This window comes from Vulpes lagopus, chromosome 17 (assembly GCF_018345385.1).
Source record: "Vulpes lagopus strain Blue_001 chromosome 17, ASM1834538v1, whole genome shotgun sequence".
NCBI classification, from domain to species: Eukaryota; Metazoa; Chordata; class Mammalia; order Carnivora; family Canidae; genus Vulpes; species Vulpes lagopus.
The window spans coordinates 3,667,874-3,691,492 of NC_054840.1; the positions used below are offsets into that span (position 1 = coordinate 3,667,874).

Genomic DNA, 23,619 nt, shown 5'->3' on the forward strand with positions numbered 1-23,619 from the left:
TTACCTCATTTACACAGGAGAAAACTCAGGCTCAAAACACTTAAGAAGTTGATCCAATTATACATAATGTGGCAGCGGCAAAATTCAAACCAAGGATTATGGAGGCCAAACCTGTCTTTCCCATCACATCAACTTTCAATATAGAGTCCAGGCATCTCCCACTGAATTTCAGTTGATATTAAGCTTCTGAAAGTCAGACTTGAAAAAGCTAACTAGTGTTTTTATTTCCCTGCTGCATTAAATAGGAAATATTAGTATGTGTTATACATTAACCTCCCAAAATGCAATATATTTCATAAAACACAGTAAAACTGCTTTGTATCATAGTAGGATACAAACTGCTTAAAACATTGCTTCCTGATTACCAGGTGATTAATACAACAGTTAGCTAAAAAATTAAAAATTAAAAAAAAATACAACAGTTAGCAAACAGCTGATGTGGATGCAGTAATGGCCTTTTAGCATCAGCCACACTCAAGAGGCACATCACTTTTGTTAGCATGTTTTCTGGTGAGGTTGTACCTGATTCTGATATTCTAACAATTATATGCAGGTCGTTCTCAGACATGATTTTATCAACAATCATGTGTTAGGTTTAGATAAATATAAACTGTTCCTGTGTAAACGTCTGCTAAAAGTGTACCTGAAGAACATTTATGTAAAAGTCCTCAGCATCTGAGAATAGATTAACCATGCACTGAGGATATATTAAGATGGGAGGTATTTAACAGGAGCACCTTTTATGTCATGCATCAGTAAAAAAGGCTGTGTCATAAAGTAATGCACCAGTAGAAAACTGAATGAACTTACTTCCATCTAAACTCAAGGGCAGAATGAAAGATTTAGACTTTTGTCAAAAAATAAAGTATGTAATGTTTAAAACACATACACAAAAAAAAATAAAATAAAATAAAACACATACACGTCAGGATGCCTGAGTGGCTCAGTGAGCGGTTGAGCATCTATCTGCCTTGGGCTCAGGTGTGATCCCGGGATCCAGGATCGAGTCCCACATTGGGCTCCCTGCATGGAGCCTGGTTCTCCCTCTGTCTGTGTCCCTGCCTCTCTCTCCTTCTCTCTCTCTCTCTCTCTCTCTCCCTCTCTTTTTTTTTTCTCTCTCTCTCCATGTGTCTCTTAAATAAATAAACAAAATCTTTTTTAAAATTAAAAAAAATAAACACATACATGTCATAAAATCCTATATTTTTCAAGTCATGGTTTTTATAAGCAATCCAACATTAATAGATAAAAATATCGAGTACCAAATAGCATTCACCTATCACATAAATTTTACAATTATTTAAAATGTTGTCCAGTAGCTATTGGAGAGTCTCTGCTTATTTAAGGAAAAAAAAAGTGAATGTCTGCCCCAGAAAGATGAACAATACAATAAAATTTCTTTTGAAAAAAAAAAAAGTACAATTGGATGCATTGTAAGCATACCGTATACATTTATACATCACAATTAAAGACTTAGTTGGTCTCTGCCTTTACCATGCATAACACAGATCAGCAGTAACTGTGTTATAGGATGAGACCATTAGAAAAATTTTTCTTCTTTTATGATGTAAACACAGTATATATGAGGCAGCATCAGAAGTGTGAGACTACCAAATGGGAAAATAACATCACATTTGGGATTTGGGTCAAGGAAGAACCAAAGTCAGGGACAGTTTTGAGGCAGACCAGGAGTTGCAACTAAGAAAACCATCCCCACTGCAGTGAGGCCACTTATTTGGTTCACCTCATTTCTGTGAATAAAAACGTAAGATCATCTAAGTGAAATGTGAAATATGAAAGTTAAAAGCATTCTCCCAAAATTATAAACTAACAAACATTATAATTAATTATGAATTCAGTTAGACCCCACAAAAATAATCCTTTAACCTATGGGGGAGATGGTGTCAATATTAGAAATCTGTGTCACTTAATTTACCATATTGTATAAATGACGCTCTGCTAAAATGTTCCTTCTCTCTGACCTTGAGCAATATTTTTCCATTGCTGCTTAATAGTAGCAATCTGCCAAAATTTCATTATATTCATATAAAATACCAGCCAATATGTTTTATAAATCCATTTTTAATAAAGTGAGGAAGACTTTAGTTCTTAAATGCTTAATTAATGTTTGCACAGTGATTACGGAAAGAAAATACACATTTCATTCTTTTTGAATATTCAAGAACACAGTGTCTGCTGCCTACTCTTACGAGAATTATTTAATTTAACCAATTTATGTGTGCTCTAAATTTAAAAATACATTTTAAAATCATCATTCAAAAAAATTTTGTTCTTAAGATTGTGCCCACAAAACTGGAAATGCTGCTTGTAACATTTCTATTCCAGAAGAATTCAGTATAGCTGAGATTCATAAAAGTGCAAGCAATGTCTAGCTCCCACCTTTTTCATTCCAACATGATGCATGTATTAATTCTAATTTCCTAAAGATTTTTATAGATAGTGCAAAGGGAGCCCAGGTGTTTAAAATCACTGTAATTAGTAATTAAATTACATAAAATGACTGTTTACCTAAAAAGAAGTCTAAAAGCTAGACCTGTATTAATTGCAGGTAATCAGAATGATTCTCCCCTTACTGTTTATTCATAAAACCCAGTTATACACCTTTAACTTTTCTCATATATAACATTTGTCACAAGGAAACCCTTAATAGATTTTTTACAAAATATTTCAGAAACCAGCTCGAATTTGTGTATGATTCATATTTAAATTATACTGTAAATAAAAATGTACCAAATTGAAAAATGTACATTAGTGACTTAAATCATATTTATGACAGTCCAATTTATGAGTTGTTAGGTTATAGAAAATGGAAGAATATACGTAGGAAATACAAGAAAAGAAGTAATAAATGAGATGACAGGAGTCAGCCCCTTTTCCTAAATTAGGAAATTCTTAAGGACAACCTGGCACAGTAGAGCCCAATTCTTTCCCATTAGCACTATCCCCAGAGGATGATATAATCATAGGGAAGAACCAAAGAACCCTTAGCTTCACTCTCTCTCAACTGCAAAAAGACCAGAGAAGAGTTTTTCTCTTTCCATTAAGTGCTTTAAAAGACTACACACTTGTATTATTATTCAAGTAATACACAGTTATTTTAGGATATCTGGAAATTACAGAGTAGGACCAAAGAGAAAAATTTAATTGCCTGTAATTCTAGAATCTAGAGACAAATACTATGTGCAGTTTGGTATATTTTCTTCCAGTCTTTTTTTCTATGCATATGTACATGAATTTTAACCTACTTTGCACTGTACTTCGAGTATAATTTGGCACTCTGCTTTTTCACTTAACACACCAGACATTTCCTTACGGTATTTTAAGTACCCTTTGAAAGCATGATGTTTAAGACCTACATAATACTCCAACATATGGCTTCCCCATAATTTATTTAAAAGTTCTCTCATTGTAGGGAATTTAGGTTCTTTCTAATTTTATGTTTATAGATTTAATAATGGACATAGCTTTGAAGATTTATCTATAGTTTTGTCTACACCTGATTTCCTCCTGTAGAAAAAGATTTCTAAAACTAGATGTCTAAGTCAGAAGTATCAACTTTTTAAAGGCTACTGATACATATCACCAAATTACTTTCTCAAAGGAATACACATATTTTTATTTGACTCGGCAGTTTATGAAGATGATTCCTTTTCTACTTCTAGCTTTATGCTTCACGAATGTGGTGACATCAGTGAAGTACAAACTGGTGAAGCATTTCTAATTCCTTTATAATTTACTATTTTAGCATTTTGTTTAAATGCTATAAACTGAAAAGCTTCAGAGAGCATTTCAAAATGTACTTACACTTATGTTAAATTACTCGTAATCTACAGTTTAAAGAGTTGTGACTATCTTCACCAAATTTTACCATAAGACCACTTGGCTCAGAACTGTAGTTTCCGAAAAGAAAAAATTTAAAATTAAGCAATATCTTAGAGTGTGAGATTTTCAGCCATATAGACCTGAAGAAAAAAAAAAACCGGTAATTACACCTAGTAATATTTAACCTCAGAAAATTGTTCTATATCATTTGACTCTGTTTCTTCAACACTAAAATGGGAGACATGTCTACTTTTCTGGATTACTAGATGAAGTGTGTGTGTGTGTGTGTGTGTGTGTGTGTGTGTGTGTGTCTAAGAGACAGACAGAGAGAGAGAGAGAGAGAGATTATCGGGTACTGAAAACGAAAAGGTTTACTCATCCCATTCTATACATTCTATAATGAAGCTCATCAGGAAACAAATCCCACTTCTTTCTTTTTTCAAATACCACTTCTAAGAGGAACATAGTTATTAGCTTTTAGTGTTTCATTCTTAAAGTAGTCCTTTATAGATTATTAAATCTATAATAAAGGAATGCTTCTAACATAAATGAGAATAAAACAGAAAAAAAAAGGAGTGGGAGGAGGGAGCAGAAGGAAAAAGACTATGCAGAGTGAGAAAGATCTTGACAAAATATAGTGTACTATAAAACAAGAACAGAATACCATAAAATAGGAATGATCACAGAATAAAGAGTTCTTAAAAGTTACAAAAACAATAGTAAAAGACAAAATTTAAAAATATCAGAAACAAAAAGAAATGGAAAGTCACAAGAAGAAAGTAACAAGAAAAAAAAAGAGAAATATATCAGACAATTAATCCAGGAGAGCTAGCATTTTTTCCAATAGGAGTTGCAGAAATAGAGAAATCAGAGGAAAGAAAAATCACAATAATAATGTAACAATGAAAAAAAATAATAATAATAATGTAACAATGACAATAAGGAACAAAAAAGTTACCAAATTGAAACACAAGATTGAAAAAACCTATGGATGCCCAAAAAACAGAGCGTAAAATTTCCTGAGGATATCAACATCAACCATCAGAATGGCCTCTGACTTCCCAGCAGAAACACGACAATAACAAATAACAGAGGCTTGAAAATTCTGGGAAGAAGCTGCCCGTGCTCACCAAAACTACCAATCAAGCATGAAGGGAGAGTAAAGACATTTCGAACAAGTGAGGAGTCAAAAAACTTTCCCAAGCACCGTTTCTGAGAAAGCCAGAGCAGAAATGAGATAAAGGTAACACGGGATCCTAAAATCAAGGGCAGGAACGAAAAGTTGTGGGATGACAGCTGTACCGGGTCCAGAAACAACAGTTAAAACCAATGCAGGAGGATGAAGGGACACAACAGGAATAATCCCAGGACAAAAACAAAAACATTTTAATGAAGTTAATAGACTATTTTATGAGTTCCGTCTAAATCCATCCCTTTCTTCACTGAACCTTTCTCTCCCCATCAAGCTCAAAAGAGGTCTACTTTGTTGGTGTTTCAGTGAAACACTTTTCCTTGTTTCTTCTAGCTTCTGTGACTGTTCTCACCTCTTAAGGTAAGAACCAAGTTCTTCACTTGGGCCTCTGCCTTCAATAATAAAGGCATTAAAGGGCATACTTTCCTGAGAACAACAAAAAAAATGTTTAAAAGTGGTAGTTACTGCCATTTAATAGACCTGTCATAGAACAAAAGCAACAAATACACAGAAAGAAATATGTAAGGAAGAAAAGAAGCCAACCATAATACATGTAGTGATTCAGAAGTAAATGATACTCCGTTATTATAAATGTAAAAACCATTAATTTAACAAACAACTGTGATGTAAGCTTGGTAATTAAAATCGAGGATAATGTGGATGGCTGGCATGTAATATTAGAAAAAGTAAAGTCTCAACCAACAAAACAAGAAGTCAATGGATAATGATGATTTATAAATTGAGAAATAACTATATAAGCATAGAATTATCAGAAGAAAAAAATCAAAACAGCTAAAACTTGTCTCTTAGGAGTAGGACTAGAGAGCGATATTAGAAGATTGTTATTTTTCTTTCATTTTAAGCCTATACAATTTCTAAACTGTTTAGATAATACTTACATAAAATGATTAATTAAAAAATAATTTAGGGGATCCCTGGGTGGCTCAGCGGTTTGGCGCCTGCCTTTGGCCCAGGGCGCGATCCTGGAGTCCCGGGATCAAGTCCCGTGTCAGGCTCCCGGTGTGGAGCCTGTTTCTCCCTCTGCCTGTGTCTCTGCCTCTCTCTCTCTCTCTCTCTCTCATAAATAAAATCTTTAAAAGATAATAAAAAAATAAAATAAAAAATAATTTAATAAAGCACACCCTAAAATCATGTTCTTTTAGAAGGAAAACTTGGAAAGAGAGGACAGAGAAAAAGAGCTAAGGGGTGGAAAGGGAAAGGGAGAGGGAGAGAATGAAGTAGAAGTGAAAGAAACACTATATTGAGAGGACCCATAAAACACCATAGAAAGTAGCTTTCCATAAAAAAAAAAAAAAAAAAAAAAAAAAGAAAGTAGCTTTCCCAAAGTGTTTTTCATTAAATGCAAAAGAAGTAATCAAAGTAATTTAACCTGATTGCTAATTACTGTCTCTGGAATGTGTTAATTATTGTACTATATTTGTAAATAAGAAATAAGCATCAGTAAAATATGGCTTAATTACTTACACCGTATTTCTTCATTCACTCCCCACACACCGTCTTCAGCCTCCTCTTCCTGAGCCTCGGTAGCCTCACCTCCCTCCCAGCCCACCATCCGGCCGACCTCCCGCCCTCTAATCCCGGCCGAGGACCCTCCACAGAGACTTCTCTTCAGGGCCACCGCTGCAGCTCAACAACTCAACGCCGCCCGTTGTCCAGGGCTGAAGGACTCTGCACGGCTGGGAAGACTCTGACCCTCCTGACTTCTCAACTCCAGTAACTGCCCAAGACAAACCCACTGTTCCAGTCACTACGGTCACCTTCTTACACTTTCATCTGATATTACCTGCCAGAGGACCTGTGTTAGAGTTCATGCTGATCACCCCAGAAAGGTTTGTATTTACCTCTTTCATCTCCCAAAATTCTCCCCATCACAGTCACAGGCTAGTCAAGCGTTACTGGCTCTCACATCCTTCTCTGAACACTCCACAGCACCTATTTAGCCCTTCTCTAATGACTGACAAACACCGGTTTCACCTAGTGAAATATGATCCTATTCCCTAATTTTATCCTGGTTTTTTTTTTCAGTGACAATTTTGTTTTTCTATAATTGTAGATGACGATTCTGCAGCAGGAAACATACATTCCGTAATACCTAATATCATAAGTGGAGTCCAGCACAGCTTTCCAATTACTTAAAAAATATATTTCACGGAACCCCATGCATTTTTATACACGTGACACGTAATCAGGATATGCTGAATAGTTGATTGATTAACCCCCTTTAAATTTACTGAATATATTGTACCTATACAGTTGTCAAATCCCTAGACTACTGATGTTCATGTTACTTAATTATCGCCTTTCATCTTTCTGACCTGAATCTGTGCTTTTAGCATGTATCAATCAATGATGGCACACATTCCAATTTTCTAATCTAGAAGAAATTAGACCAATATGAAAAAAATTTATAAAAGATTACTCAGGTATATAGTAATCAAAAATAATCTGTTACAAAATTCTTCACTAAATTCTCCTAATTTTTAATTTACTTCATTCCTAGATAAAATTAAATGTTTTTTTTTTAAGATTTTATTTATTTAGTCATGAGAGACACAGAGAGAGAGGCAGAGACACAGGCAGAGGGAGAAGCAGGCTCCATGCAGGGAGCCCGACGAGGGACTCAATCCCGGGTCTCCAGGATCACACTCTGGGCTGAAGGCGGCGCTAAACCGCTGAGCCACCCGGGCTGCCCAAAATTAAATGGTTTTTAAAACAAATGAGATGTAGAGCATGATATAATAGATACTGAGAGGAAAAGGCTCTGAAAGTTTTCTTTGAAAGTCACATTACCTGAATTTCAGTATTTTAGGAATGAATATCCAGTAAGAGTTTGGAATTTAAAAAGAGTGATATGGTAAGAGAAAGAAATGTGAGAAAAGCTTTGGTTCTACTGTATGCAAAATCCTACTTCCAGTAGAACAAATATGTGTCCCAAACAGAAACTGTGTTATTCTATTCCTATTCTGAGAGATATTTTAATTCTCCCCTTCCATCTCCATCTGGCAAACGGTACATAGATGGGCCACAACTACTAAAAGAAGAAAAGTCTATCGAATTTTCTATAGAAAAACCCAAAATACCTATTATTAAGAAAACCCACATGTGACGTCCCTAGTATCCAGGCAACAAGTTGTCGTGAGCCCTGCTATGTGGCTGGAAAAAGGCTTTGTCCTAATGCAACAAAAAAAAGAAAAAAAAAAAAAAAGAAACACCTGCCTTTGTCTCACTTCCTGAAAATTTACATAGCTATATTAATGAAAAAGAAAAGCCAAACTGGGCATGTTAGCATGAACAGACGTTCAATAAACAGCAATGGAATGGAGGAGATTTACACCCCTTCATGGAGACAATTAAAAACAAAGTTTTCCTAGTTGACAGCCAGCTTCTAATATTGTGTGTAAAATTCACAGGAGGTCTTCATACCAAGAGCATTTTTGACTATCACAGCTTTCACAGAACACTGCTTCGTCTTGCCCTAACTTGTCCAGCAAGTTTTTTTTAAACAATTGCCTTTGGTAACTTAAGGAGGAAATTTGGCACAGACATTTTGTTAAAATGTACGTTAAGGATGCCTGCCAAGGCAGTGGTATGGAACAGGTGCTGTCGGAGTCAGAAGGTGGAAGCAAAAGAAGGAAGCCAGGAGACAGAATGAGCGTGGGAAATGACCCCAAAACAAGGCCGCCTGTGCTTCATACGGTTACCACCACCTGGCCCACCCAGAAGCCGTCCTCCGGTCCCCTGGCCAGCTTGCAGCTGTTTACACATCCCACTGGGAGGCCTGCCTACATAGTCCGCCTTTTTACTAGAAGAAATTCTATTTGGTGAACCCCTGATTTAAATTCCTATTCTAAGTATGTAAGGAGTTAGTGATTTTTCTGAATTGTTGGAACTCTTACTTTACAGCCAAGGAAATAATCATTTTCCTCTTATTAGAAATTCTTACTCATTGCTAAAACTGATATATATATTTATATATATAAATATATTAATTTATATATATAAATATATTTATTTATATATTTATATATGTATGCATTTTTATATATTTATTCATATATATTATATATTTATAATATAAAAATAAATATAAAATAAATATAAATATATATATATAAATATATATATATTTATATATATAATGGATTTGGGGCTGATGTCTTTGGGCTTTTTCTGGCATGAAAAGAAGTACAGATGATCCATGACTTACAAAGTCTCAACTTACAGTATTTCAACTTTAAGATGGTTTTGAAAGCAAGCGTAACGTAACACATTTGGTAGAAACTATAATTCAAAGTTTGATTTTAGATCTTTTTCCAGGCTAGCGATATGCTGCATGATACTCCCTTGTGATTCTGCACAGGAGCAGCAAGCCGAAGCTCCCAGTCAGACAGGGGATCATGAAGGGAAGTGATCCATCCATACACTTAACAACCATTTTGTACCCATCCAGCCATTGTTTTTGGCTTTCAATATTTAATGAGTTACATGAGATATCTAACACTTTATTATAGAATAGGCTTTAGTTAGATTATTTTGCCCCAATATAGATTAACACAAGTGTTCTGAGCACATTTAAAGTAGGCCTAGCTAAGCAATGACGTTTGGTCATTGATGTTTGGTAGATTAGATTAAGTGCATTGAATGTACTTTGGATTTAGGACGTTTTTCAACCTAGTGATGGGTTTGTCGGGATAAAACCCCATCCTAAGTAGAAGATCTGTAACCAAATTTTTATTTTATATATTAGAAATCTAAAGTTGTTTTTAAAGATAGAAACTCATGTTTTTGCTAGAAGAGACATTTTAGAGGTATGAGGACATTTAGAACGCTTCATGGTTCACCTTCAATCTCTTCATTACTAGGGTATTTCACTTGAACCAGCTTTAAGCAGGGGTGCTAAATTGAGATCAGATAACAAGAGTTCGCTCATATGGAGTGTTGACCTAGGAGGTGTGGGGAAGCAAATTCCTACACTAAATACTCCTAAAGTACAATCTGTGATAGTTATGTCTGCCTGTTATGAAGCCCTAGGCCTCAGCTGTAGGGAAGGAAATCTTTCCGTCCTCCACCCACCTTAAGTTGTTGATCAGGGCCCTATAAATCGGACTGACAAAAGAGAGATCAATAAGAGAAAACCACACAAAAACCATTTACAAGGCAGCGCTCAAAGGGGAGGTTAGAATTTGGGGTCTATATACATAACTCACTAAGGGAAAGGGAGGCGGAGAAAGGACACCTGTGGAAAAGCAATCGCTTTTTGTAAAAATAAAAAATACCTTTAGAAAACAGATGGAAGATATGACAGTGTTGTGGTAATGTCTGTTTCGGTATGGTAAGCTTAGAGATGCTTTGCAGAAGGGGATTTAATGACTTTTGAGTTCCTTTGGAAGGCTCTGCTTTTAGGCAGATAAGGGATTTCAGGAACTCAAATACCTTCAGCTCAAGGCAATTCTTATGCCAAAGAGGCAAATTTAGGGATGACATATCCTGATCCCCTTCACAACATTCCCCAGTTTTATTGCTCTCATTTCTGCTTCTTTTCTACTCATTTATTCTTCTACTCTCGATTCCTTCTCTTCATTTTATTTTCTTTAATTAGGCTATTCTTCACCTGTATTTTGACTGATAGCAAGCCAGATAAATTATTCCATAACACTAGGCAATATTTCTTTGAGAACTGCCTCTTATTCATTTTGCAAAATGCTGCCATCACCCAAAGGACAACAGGTTATCTAAGGTTGACATTGTAAATGCAACTTGGTATCCTTGTTTACACTTTCTTTATCCCTTAAGTATTCTATAAGTTATGTTTTATATTTTTAAAAGTTATTTTTTTCATTTTGGAAAAAAAAATAATTCAAATGTCCTGCCAAAATTGTTGGGTTTATTGAAACTACCAGTTTGTGTTTCCTTATCCTAAAGACATGCAAACTGATATCCTGCTCTGTGCAGCTTTGCATGAGTGTTCACAGTCCTTCCAGAATTACATGTGGTCACACCCGAAAATATTCTCAGAAATATTCCATTGGTCCTAAGGACAATCCAGGAGGAAAATAACCATAGGACAACACACTTAGAGGAATAATGGCAGAAAAGCTGGTCAAAGAAAAGTCTCTAGGATGCAGAACATTACAATGGTCAGAAATACAGAATCTATTTTTTATAATTGAACCCAAAACATCCACACTATACAATAATACACAGTCGACCCTTGAACAACCTGGGTTTGAACTACACAGGCCCACTTGTACGCAGTACTGTAAATGTATTTTCTCTTCTTTATAATTTTAATCACCTTTTCTCTCCTATAGCTTATTTTGTGGTAAGAATACAGTAAATACTATTTATAACATACAAAATATGTGGTCACAGACTGTTTGCATTATCAGTAAGGCTTCCAGTCAACAGAAGGTTATTAGTTAAGTTTTGGGAGAGTTGAAAGTTATACACATATTTTCAACCATTCAGGGTTTGACTCTCCTAGGTCAACCATACATGATCAAAGTAATTTTGTGATTTGTTTGTTGCCTTAATTTTTTAAATTATATATTTAAGTACTCTCTATGCCCAACGTGGGACTCAAACTCACAACACTGAGATCAAGAGTTCCATGTTCTTCTGACTAAACCAGCCAGGTGCCCCAATTACCATAATTTTTAAAGGCTCCTTATTAAATTATTTTTGCCTACCAAACAAGTAAAATTTATCTTTTTGATATATTATCTTAGGATAAATGATTAATATAGTTACTATTTCATCCCTCTCACTACAAAAGAAGGCTCTTACAATGTATTTTGACTATATATTTTCTGAGTTAAGAAATGAATAAATAAAAATTGGATATATTGCTATTTCTTTTGCTAAAAATAATTTTCTTCACTTAGTCTCCTCCAAATCTTTCTTAAAGAGAACTTATTGACATTTTATATTTACAAATTGACATGTTATTTTAAAAATTGCTTTTCATAATGATTTACTTTGATAGAGTCTCTTATTACAAATCTAAAAGTAAGGAGGAGATGTGGGAAGAATTTTGCCATTTGTGACAACTGATCAGAGAAAGAAGACGTGATAATGAGTAGTCAGTCTTTGAAGGGAGCCTCTGGCAGGTCAACCTACCCATTTTCCAGAGTTTTACATTCAATTCTGCTATCCTACATTATGAATGTGGAGAGCCTGCTCTGTGCAAAGAACTACAATCGATCCTGAGAAAACAAGGTGCATTAACCCGGGTTCTTGCCCTGAATCTTGTATTCTAGGAAAGACAGTCCAGGTATGTAGGTGTGAAGGAGCAGGAAGGGTCTGCCTTCCTTATTATATGTAGTAGCTAGTGCTGTGGGAACCTGACCAACCTGATCTGCAGAGAATGTCCAATGTCAGGTGAAGTCTTTCTAGTCTAACTGCCACTCTTCACAACTGCATCTGAATTCCTAAGTATGGCTCCTGAGGACATTAACGATCTGCCTCTTCCTTCGTCCTGTAGACATACCTTCCTCTCTTATTAGACACTATGCTTCAGATCTCACTGACGACCGAAAAAAAAATTTAATATTCTCCACCATCTACTGCTACATCACCCCCTGGGCATCCAGCCCTAGTCTGGCTTACATGCTCACTTCATTTCTCCTACTGTGCCTCATGCTTTTCCCTAGTGTTTTCATTCATCTCAGTACTTGGTACCTGCCTATTTTTTGACTGGCTGCCAGTATACTGTGAGGCCTTTAGAAGCAGAGACATATTCTTCACCATCCTATCCTCAATGTGAAGTAAATGGCACATAATAAGTGTTCAATAAATATTTGTTGAATGAATGAGTGATTATGCCAACCTCTATTTTCCGAGAGAAACTGAATATTGCTAATTGGTCCATTCCATGATCTTTCAAGTAGAAAGCTAAATAATCTCAAATGATGGCACAATCCATAACTAATTATACTGATTAAAATCTCTTAAAGTATAATTATATGAAGATTTACTTTCCTTTAATTTAAATATCCATAATAAAAAAGCTGCTAGCAATTTCTAATTAGTTGCTTTTTTTTTTCCAAATCCATATTAACTTAGGATTCGAGTACCACTGCGATACATTTATATAAGATAATTCATATAATTGCTTAGCACAGTATGTGGCTCAGAATAAGACCTCAATAATGTTAGCATGATGGCGGCAATGACAGTGGCCTGGTTAATGGTGATGGCAATAATGAATGTGTATAGATGATGTTATATAAAAATTATATGAAGGACTTCTGTATCCAAGATAATTTTACAAAAAGTGATAAAAATTTAGACGCCTATTCCAAAATATGGGAAATGCACAGTCATATATCTTCTTTGCAAGTAATCTGGTTATTAGCATTATTATTAGATTAAGTATTATAATAACAAAGTATTGTATTGGAGAAGAAGGAAATGAAATATAATTGCATAATTTTACAGTGCTTTGTAACGCATGGAATAATTCTCTGCAATGTTCAAAAGTGTAAGTAAACAACATTGACATCTGAATACTTTTTGACAAAAACAGCAGTTACAGAGAGAGAAAGGGGGGGAAAGGGTTTTATATTCTCTAACTGTTCAAACAGTTTTACAAATATTGTGAAAGGTCACCAATAGAGGGCTTACCTGGGGTCAAATGGGAGAGGCCCTAAACCATCAAAAGTTATTTCCAACGTCCAGCTGGGAGATCTAAAACAGAGAATAACAACGACAGTTTGTGACAAAGCTGACACACAGAATTCTGGAAGGAGTGAAATCAATTGTGACATTTTTCATTTATTTGTAAATGCCTCTTTGGCAGTACACTCACTCAAAACGACAGCTGCTTCTTACAGAATAGAGGAGGCGATGGTAAAATAGAGGAATCCTGACAGTTGCTTTAATGAGATCCTGCATTAGGGCTACTCTAACACTTTCCCCCCAACAAGGAGCTTGCCCTTCATTTTCAGTATCATAATTCAGTAATTTGGAAAATGTTATCTCTATGAAAAACTAAACAAGCCAGTCCTTAATAACCGTTGCCAAGTTTATTTTCCTCTTATCTTTCAATTAGAAAGAAAAAAAAAGCCAGCATCTAAATAAATGTCAGCCATACCAACCAATTATGTCTTTTTATTAAGAGTATTGTTTTTATTAAAAATGACAATATGGAGCATGACTAAACAACTCAAGGCACACTCTCCAGTAACTCGATATTTGTTTGGAAATATTAGGGAGTACAATTTAAGCTACATCTTAAAAAGTCTTTGATTTTAATATTTTAAGTTCCTAAAGGAAAGGAAATTACCAACAAAGTAGTTTCACTGGTCTTTATAATTTGAGCGACTCTAAACTAAGCAGTTGAAAGATTCCATCTCATTTATCCATTCAATTGTTCTTTGATCATATGCTCAGTACTTAGTGTAGTTGCAAAGCAACTGGCAAAAACTTACTTCTAAAAAAAAAAATGTATATTATAATGTGCAGGGAAAATGCAATCCAATCCAGGGCTGCCCAGCTGCTATTACCTACTAGTCAACCAATAGGTATTTACCGAACTGGGAAGCTGCACAAAATCAAATCTCTATGAACTGCAAAATGAAAAGAACACGCATTTTGGCATTTTATGTGCCCATACAACACATGGCATCACGGGTTCAAACTCTAGATCCAGAGAAGTGAACTAATTAAGAGACACTGCAGAAGTAACAAGCTCTCATTTCCAATTACATTAGCCCTAAAGTAGAGTTCATAGTATTTACTACATGTGATTGTTGCTATGATTAAACAAATGTCTGGGCAGGGATAAAGCACCTAACACAGTTCCGGCTCATACACAGTAAGTTGCCAATAAATGGTATGCCAGTTATGGTTATGAAGCTTTACTTTGATCAAAACAAATGAGGGAAAAAAAAGAGGGTGCCTGGGTGGCTCAGTAGGTTAAGTGTCTGCTTTTGGCTCAGGTCCTGATCCCAGGGTCCTGGGATGGAGCCACAGGTCCGGCTCCCCGCTCAGTGGGGTGTCTGCTTCTCCCTCTCCCTCTGCCCGGCACTCCCTCCATGCTTGTGCTCCCTGTCAAATACATAAATAAATAAAATCTTCCAAAAGAATGATATCTTTCTCAAATACAACAAGAACATAAAGTAGAAACACTAAGTAGGAGGAAACCCTGCCTGTCAGGATACTGTTTTAAGAACTTTGGTTCTGTCTCTTCCACGAACAGCCTCTTTGCAACTCAGTTCTCTCATCACAAAATTGGGACTAAATTCCTACTTTTACATAGAAACCTCAACTAAGCTTGCCTATGAAAGCTGTCTGGGTACTTTAAGTACATAAATTGGAATACGGCCAGTGAATATGGCAGGGAGCACCCTTTAGGGTTGGCAAATTAAATGTGGTCTAAGATTTCAGGTTGGTAATTTTACCCAGCTGGACAATGTTTAATTTTCAGTTAATGTTCAATAAAGCTAAAAGCTGCTTGAGCAGATAAATGTGTACAGACTTGTGAAAGTTTTTGTCTTCTTACTCTATCTTCAGTTTGCCTATAGCACTGGTTCCTAGACTTAGTTTATACATTAAAATCACCTGGGGGATTTTTTTTTTTTTAATGCTGATTTCTATGTGCAACCCAGACCAATTAATTCAAAACATTTTTTTTAAAGTTTCCTAGGGAATTCTAATGTGGACCTAGGGTTTAGAACACTGGCCTAGAGCTGGATACTATGTTTCTCCAACAGACTCTGCCTCTGGCTTTTTACCCATTTTTCCTTTCCTTTGCTAGGCAAAGCCTCTGATTCTCCTTATGTATCTTTTCCCTAAGAAACTCTGAAGAGGATGCTTATGCCCAGACTCAGGACAATCTTGATTTAGGCTCAGTGAATCTCAGGGGTCCCAATCCCTTTGCCGGGGATTGACTTACAGGCATTTACGTTATTCATATCTAACCAAAGATAGAAGGAAAGGTGTTCTGGGCTCCTAGCAAAGTTTCCACCCTCCTAACAAAATGTTTTCTCTTCTGCTGTTCTATATGGATATGATGCCTAGAACTGATGCAGTCATCTTGTGGGCATGAAGGAAGTTAGTCTGAGGATAAAGCTAACATCTTGAGGATGGCAGAGCAGAAGGATAGAAAGAAACAGAGTCTGTGATAATGTCATTCAGCTGCTGCATTAATTTGCCCCACTTCTGGACTTGTCATGTGAAATAAATTCAAGCAGCCTCAAGGCACTCTGTACTTACATAGTATTCCAAACAATATTAAGCAAACAAAAAGAACTACATCCCAAGCCTAAGTCTAGGTCAAAAAATTCCTTTGATTGGTTATATTTTGAAATATTTTATGAACTAAACCAACTGGTGAAAAATGTAACAGTTTTCTTACAAACTATACAACTCTTGGTTTTATTTAAATGGCTTTATAACATTTATTTTTACTAAGAAACATTGTGTAATATGTGATATAAGAAATTTAATAGCAGAATCTGTCAAATACTTTTTTCAGAAGTACTAATTTGTTCTAGTTTTTTTTATACACAAACATAATGTTCAAAATTAAAATATATTTTTCTGCAGCACATATATATATATATATAAATGCATGCATGTGTTTGCTTTTTTAAATTGTTGCCAACCATATGGTGCTTAAAGTGAAGAAAAAATGGTTTTTAATATCCAACCACAACAATCACATGATTTCCTAATAACTCTGTTTTTGCTTTTAACTGATTCTATATGTAGCTTTCATTTTTTTAGCTTGCATTTCTTGAATATAGTACAGCTTATTATTAAATGTCCAGATCATAATTTTGGTTCCAAAATGTCCTCTCTTTTCCTAAAGTAGTAATTTCCTGACCCAGAAAATACTAGGGATACTTTGGAATGATACTTTACTGTCAACCACACAGTTGGAATGAGATTAAAAGGGATTTGTTCCAAGATCTACTATGAAGTTTTAAAGTGGCATATACTATAATCACCATGGCCCCATTTGACATTTTAAATCTGGATGCTTCCAAAATCTCTAAATTCCTTTGTGTTGCTTCCCCCTCTCTCCATCCCATCTGCAATTTCTGTATTATTTATTCAATAATATAAAAAGTCACCAGTATTCTTGTGGAAAAGGGGGAAACCAGACTATCGCTGGTAGATGAGCTTTGCGCATAAAGAAGAAAACTTAATGTATTAGGAATCTGAGCTTTTGGGAGCCATCAGAAATGATCAGACACCAGGAAACAGGAAGTGGAGCTGATGGAAATCTCCATGACCTGATCTCTTCCCACATAATCCACCAAATCTTTTTTTTTTTTAAGGTTTTATTTATTTATTCATGAGAAAGAGAGAGAGAGAGAGGCAGAGACATGGGCAGAGGGAGAAGCAGGCTCCATGCAGGGAGCCTGATGCAGGACTCGATCCCAGGACCCCAGGATCACATCTTGAGCCAAAGGCAGACACTTAACTGCTGACTCACTCAGGCATCCTACCAAATATTCAATCAATTTATAAATTTATAATTGTCATGGCACGTAAAATGTAAGGATTTCTTGTGAAAGTCAATAGGAGAAATAATTTTGTGCAGGACCAATTAACTGTAAAAAGGCTGAAACTAAGTGGATTCAAAGAAGAAGGAAAAGAGTACTGGGGAAAAAAGAAGGGCAGAAATTCTGAGAACATTCCCTCCTCCAGAATAGAGTAGGGTGTGAAACATATTCAAGCCAATTTTCCCTCAGTATAGTCTGGGAAATCCTAGTGCATACTTTTCCTCCCTCAGAATTCTAGGTGCTGCTGAGAACAATGTGATCTTGTACTCTCTGAATCACAACAGAACTCAATAAATGACTGAATTTGATTCAAATGGGAAAGCTCCTCCAAAAAGGGTCTTTTGTCCGCTACAAATTGAGGCAGGCTCTATACCCAATTGTCCTTTCCTATAATTAAATAACACTGATCTCTCAATAGTGCTAAGAACTTGGCAGAACTGAAAACCTCATGGGCAAGTTTGGTCTGAGGTCATCCCTGTATCTTCAGATCATTTACTGCTTATCGGAGGGCCTAGAATAGCATCCCCACTCCTCAAGCCCTACTCATAATTCCTGACAACTATTACCAGTTGATAAGACTCAGAAATTTCCCCAAAAGTATGTTTTCCTAAAATTCAAATGGAACTCCAAGTTCCATTTCTGGTGTCTTTTTCACTTAGCAAAAGATGGGAGCATCTAAGAATACACAAATGGATCTTGCACACTCTAGAAAGCTATAGATACTCATGTCTGTCATCAATCCTCTTCATCCAAGAACGGGGACCTGATATCATCTCTGCAAGGACCTTAAAAATAGAAGCTTAATAAGTGTCTCGAGTATTGAACTAAGGTATAAATCAAGTACATATTGTTTAGTGTTTTTATTTATAACTATCCTTAGATAAAAATTTCATTTACTTTTTGGACCACTAAAGGAAAACCATTAAAATCAGGTATTTCATTTCAGAATTATAAAATTAGCATTGGTTTAAAAAGTGCTACAAAATTTTAAGAGGAATTTCATATTTTGTAGTTTATTTCTGGAGGCAAGCCCTTATTTCTTGTGAATCCCATTTCATTCGTAGAAATATATGAGATGTCTTAAGAACCATTGGTATTTCAATTGTAAATATTAAGGAAAGCTGCATTACAATGCAGACAGGTAATCCTGAGGCCCAGCAGAGCAATAATGATTAACAACACACTCTAGAGGGAGTATAAATTTTAATACTATCAGTCATAAAATCCATGTTTCAAAGGTTACAAAACAGAATCAAGTTTACCAAAAAGCAAATAAATCACCTTGCTTTGGGGCTTCTTCTTTCATCTCTGATTTTTAAATAATCAGCACCATCTCCCCAAAGCAGATAAACTATACTTACCTGCAAATGAACTAGAAGAAGTTCTGAAATCCTTACAGAAGACTAACTCTCATTGGATTTTGCTTCTAGTAAATTCCACTCCTAGTGTTTATTCAAATTTACATTTAAAAAGAGAAAGGAGACTTTAGGGAAGTGGCCTTTATAAGGATTTTATTTCCTGATGATAATGATGATGCAAAATGCCTCTTCACAAGATTGCAAGGGTTAGAGGGTAATCCCACTATCAGTCTTGCACTGATGAGAGCTCTATTTGAGTGCTGATCTCACATCTGGTCTCTATACTAAGATAGAAGTAAAAGAAGCTAAAAACTATGCAAAGAGTCACAGAAATTATAACTAAAAAGACTAGAACTAAATGAGCCAAAGTAAAAGAAAATGTGATGAAAATTGGTGAAGAATTCCGAGAAAAAACAACCCTGCATACAAACATAAGGCCAAATAAGTACAAACATCAATAGGTTTATTCTTAATGATGCAATTGGGAACTAACTAGATGACGTTCATGATAACTTGTTATTTGTTTCATAGCTTTTTAATACTCATAATTCTATGTCTTCTTTTCAAGTCACATGAATTATCTAAGTCAATGTGCTTAACTGCAATAAATTGCTTTAAGAAATCAGTTAATAGTTTCACAAAATAAGTGATCATACAAGAGGTAAATCAATTGTCCCATTCAATATCTTAATAGTCCGATTTCCTATTTCCTATGTCTGTAATATTTTTATCTTCTATAAAGATATTCCTACAATGCAAAGCATGCTAAAGGATTTTAAAAGATAAATGAAAGGAAAGGACTAACACATGAAACAATAGCTGTTTTTAGTCAATATTATTGATGCTCTTAGCAAAATCCAGTGAGGACAGGTAATCTTCCCCGCAGAGAGTATGAAACATCAAGTCCAAACAAGCTCTCATGTGCATATTTAGGTCTGTCTACTTTACTTTTGGCAAACTTTTTCTGCAAATGTCCAGATAGTAAATATTTTTGGCTTTGAAGGCCATCTTTGATGCAACTATTCATGGCTGTGTGTTCCAATAAAACTCTATATGAAAACAATTGGAGGGCCAGATGTGGCCTGGGGAACATAACAATCTGCAGTCCAGTTCATCATTTTAAGAAGTGATGGATTCTATTCTCAAAATGAAATAGAAAACAAAAAAATAACAGGTAAAGTTTTTATAGATACACCCCGAAATCCCAGAGCATCAGAAACAATTATATTTAAATATAATTTTTAAAAATCTAATAGATGTTTTTATTGTCTATTGTCTTATATGATCCAAGCAAATTCCAACCATGAGTAGAACAGATTCTTTAGAACCCACCAATAGATAATAAAACTCTTCCTGCCATTGAATTTCTTTGGTAATTGAAATAACTTTGACAAAAGTCTACACATCAAATTTTGACAATTAAAAGCTTACTTACATTTAAAAAATAAAAATAAAAGACAGTTTTGTATCACTCAGATGTGCCCCAATTTTCTACCTCTTTCCTAGAAATCCAAATATTTCACTGCATCAGAAAGTAGAACAGAACAAATTATTAAATAAGTACAAGTATCCTTAAGCATCATTGACAACTTTTTCCTTTTAATCCACCTCCCATCATGTAATACATTACAACACATTCAAACTTCTGAATAGAAAATGTTAGTAATTGTAATGTGGTTCTCAATTATTCCAGTGATAAACCACTAATAAAAATGTCAATGTTATAAAATACAACTTGTAAACACTAGCTAGCTATTTAAAAATTCAGCCTACTAAGATTTACTTCTCTATTGTTTCCTACAGGAAAGTTATAAAAAGTGATCATGATCCAGTTTTCACACATAATAAAAATAAAAGTAATAAATATTCATTATTAAAGGCCAGGCAATATTTCAAATATGATACATTTGTTAAATCAGTTAATACTCAAATCAATCCTATACAATGCAGATAGTATTATTATTCTCATTATACAATAAAGAGAAAACTGCCAAAGAGAGGTTATATAGCTTGTCCAAAGTCACCTGGCTACTGAGTAGCAAAGCTAGGATTTGAAAGCAAGTGTTCTAGGCTCCAAATGAGGTCAAGGCCATAATTCAACATCTGCATAGGAATGGCAGTCTACTGGCACAGTCAGTATGCTCTACACTCTAGAAAATGTCACCCCGGCAAAGATGATAAAACAAGAAGTGGAGGTGTACAAGCCAAAAGATGATGATCAGAGAGAGGGAACTTCCTGAAAGATTATAACAGGGGAACCCAAGTCATCTATCCAACAAATGCTATAGGTCAATAATCCTTCTCATAAACATGGCAAACACATTTATTTCAGACTTTGGAAATTAGCCTGTTAAATCCTACTTCCACACTACTTACTAGGTCATTTTTTGTTTATTTATAATTTATGAAACTCAGACTCCCTATATAAAATAAGGATAACAATTAGAACTGTTTTCCAGGGATGTAATGAAGATTAAATAAGCTCATAAGGGCCTGATATGTAGTAGGTGCCCCCGAAATGGTAGCTGCTGTTATTATTCAGGGTTTTGTTTGTTTTTAATCACAGAAGTGGCAAATGGCGGCTATGTTAAAAAACAGCAGACATCTGGATAGAAAGATAAAAATGTATCCAAACATTTAAATGGCTTGTCTATATAACTTTGAGTTTCTCAAAATTTACTGATTATCTCGTATGTGCTAGAAATCACACATGGTGAAAAAAAAAAAACAGTTGTGATTAGTCATAAAAACAAATTCTCTAGAAAACTACATTTTTCATTTTCATCTGAACATATTACATGTACACAACTACTGAGTTACTTCAATTCACAGAGCTTCCTGCCTTGCCTGTGACTACAGTATGCTTTCATAATCCCTTCAGACTTCTGCAAACCTTACAGGGCCAGGCAGGTTGAAGATCCCTTTTCACTTTTGCTTACTTCTAGTTTAAAGCAACTTCCTTCTTCCATTTTCCCCAATGTGGCATAGAAGTACTGTCATTTGTTCTGTCTACGTGTGCACCAAAGATAGTAAAGAATTATAATACTGAATGCTTTCTGATATATTTGTGATTAAATGAGGTGGTGACAAACATATTTTAATGTAGCTAAATCATATGCCATTAAAATTTTTACATAATATTAATTATGTAACATTGGGCACAATCATAAAGAAGCAGATCGTATTCAAAGAGCTTTTGTTAATTCAAAAGAGAGGGAAAAAACACAAAGACCTACTCATGAACAAAAAATGGAATAAAGAGACCAATCATATTCATTGAAACAAAGCCTTTTTGTTTTGGCATTGTCTCTTACCAGAGTTGTCCAAATAGACACTTTTCCAAAGAATTTGTACAGATGTCCAACTTGTTGGACAAGCACATGACAAGATGCTCAACATCACTAAGCATAAGAAATGCAAATCAAAACACAATGAGATATCACCTCAACCCTGTTAAACAGCTATTATCAAATGACAGTAAATAAGTGTTGGTGAGGATATGAAGAAAAGGGAATTCTTGTGCACTGTCGGTGGGAGGGAAAATTGGTGCAGCCTCTCTATGGAAGCAGTATGGAAGTTCCTCAAAAAAAATTAAAAATGGAACTATAATACTATTATCAAGTTACCCCAAGAAAATGAAAACACTCATTTGAAAAGATATATGAACCCCCATGCTCACTGTGGTATTATTTACACTATACCAAGCCCAGTAAACAACCTAAATGTCCATCCACAGATGACGAATGGGTAAAGAAAATGTGGTAGGTATATAAATCTCTATACACAATGGAATACTTTTCGGCCATAAAAAGGAATGAAACCTTCCCATTTGCAGCAACATGTATGGACTTTCAGGGAATTATGCTAATTGAATTAAGTCAGACAGAAAAAGTTAAATGCCATATAATCTCACTTGTATGTGGAATCTTAAAAAAACAAGCTTAGAAATATAGAGAATAGATTAGTGATTGCCTAAGGTAGGGAGTGGGCAAAATGGGTGAAAGGGGTTAAATAAGTCATAGGGATGTAATGCACAGCATGGTGACTAGAGTAAATAATATTGTGTTGCATATTTGAAAGTAGCTAGAAGAGTGGATCTTGAAAATTCTCCTACCAAAGATAAAGAATTTTGTAATCATGTATAGTGACTGATGTTAACTGGATTTAGTGTGGTGGTCATTTTGCAATATACCCAAATATCAAATCATTATCTTGTACATCGGAAACTAATATAACGCTGTGCTCTACTCTGTCCCCAAACTAACTTTAAAAAGAGGGAAAAGCAAAATAATGTTACAGAATCATATCATTATGATGACTGAAATAATAAGAAACGTAATAACATTGTTATTTTTAAACACAAGTTGGCAATGGTCTGTCAATATAAAGGTAGCAAAGTCATAAATAAAAAGTATCCCACAGATGAAATAAATAGGCAGCACAGAACCTCAGGTGGGTTAGTTAATGTGATTAGCTCTGGCGCACAGCAAAATCCCCAAAGACAGGACTTATCTTTCATCTGTTTTCAAATCATCCAGGTAGCACTAAGTACTTATTCTTCCTGTCATCCCATTTTTGTCATCCTGTTTTGGGTTGTTTTTAAACCTTAACCAACCTATTATATATCTTTGTTACCAGAAAGCTTAAACAAAGTACATTTGCATGAGAGAGGTAGACAAAAATTTCAGAA

The 23,619-nt window shown here is 35.1% G+C and overlaps 1 protein-coding gene across 3 annotated transcripts in view; it reads right to left on the reverse strand.

Annotated features, from left to right (window-relative positions):
- The window catches only part of NAALADL2 (N-acetylated alpha-linked acidic dipeptidase like 2), a 1,267,271-nt gene that overhangs the window by 1,153,822 nt on the left and 89,830 nt on the right, over nucleotides 1–23,619 (reverse strand). For all 3 annotated transcript variants that reach the window (XM_041732043.1, XM_041732046.1, XM_041732044.1), the window contains exon 2: nucleotides 13,682–13,744. The gene's annotated coding sequence lies outside the window, so the exon portion shown is untranslated. The remainder of the gene's footprint in view (nucleotides 1–13,681; nucleotides 13,745–23,619) is intronic.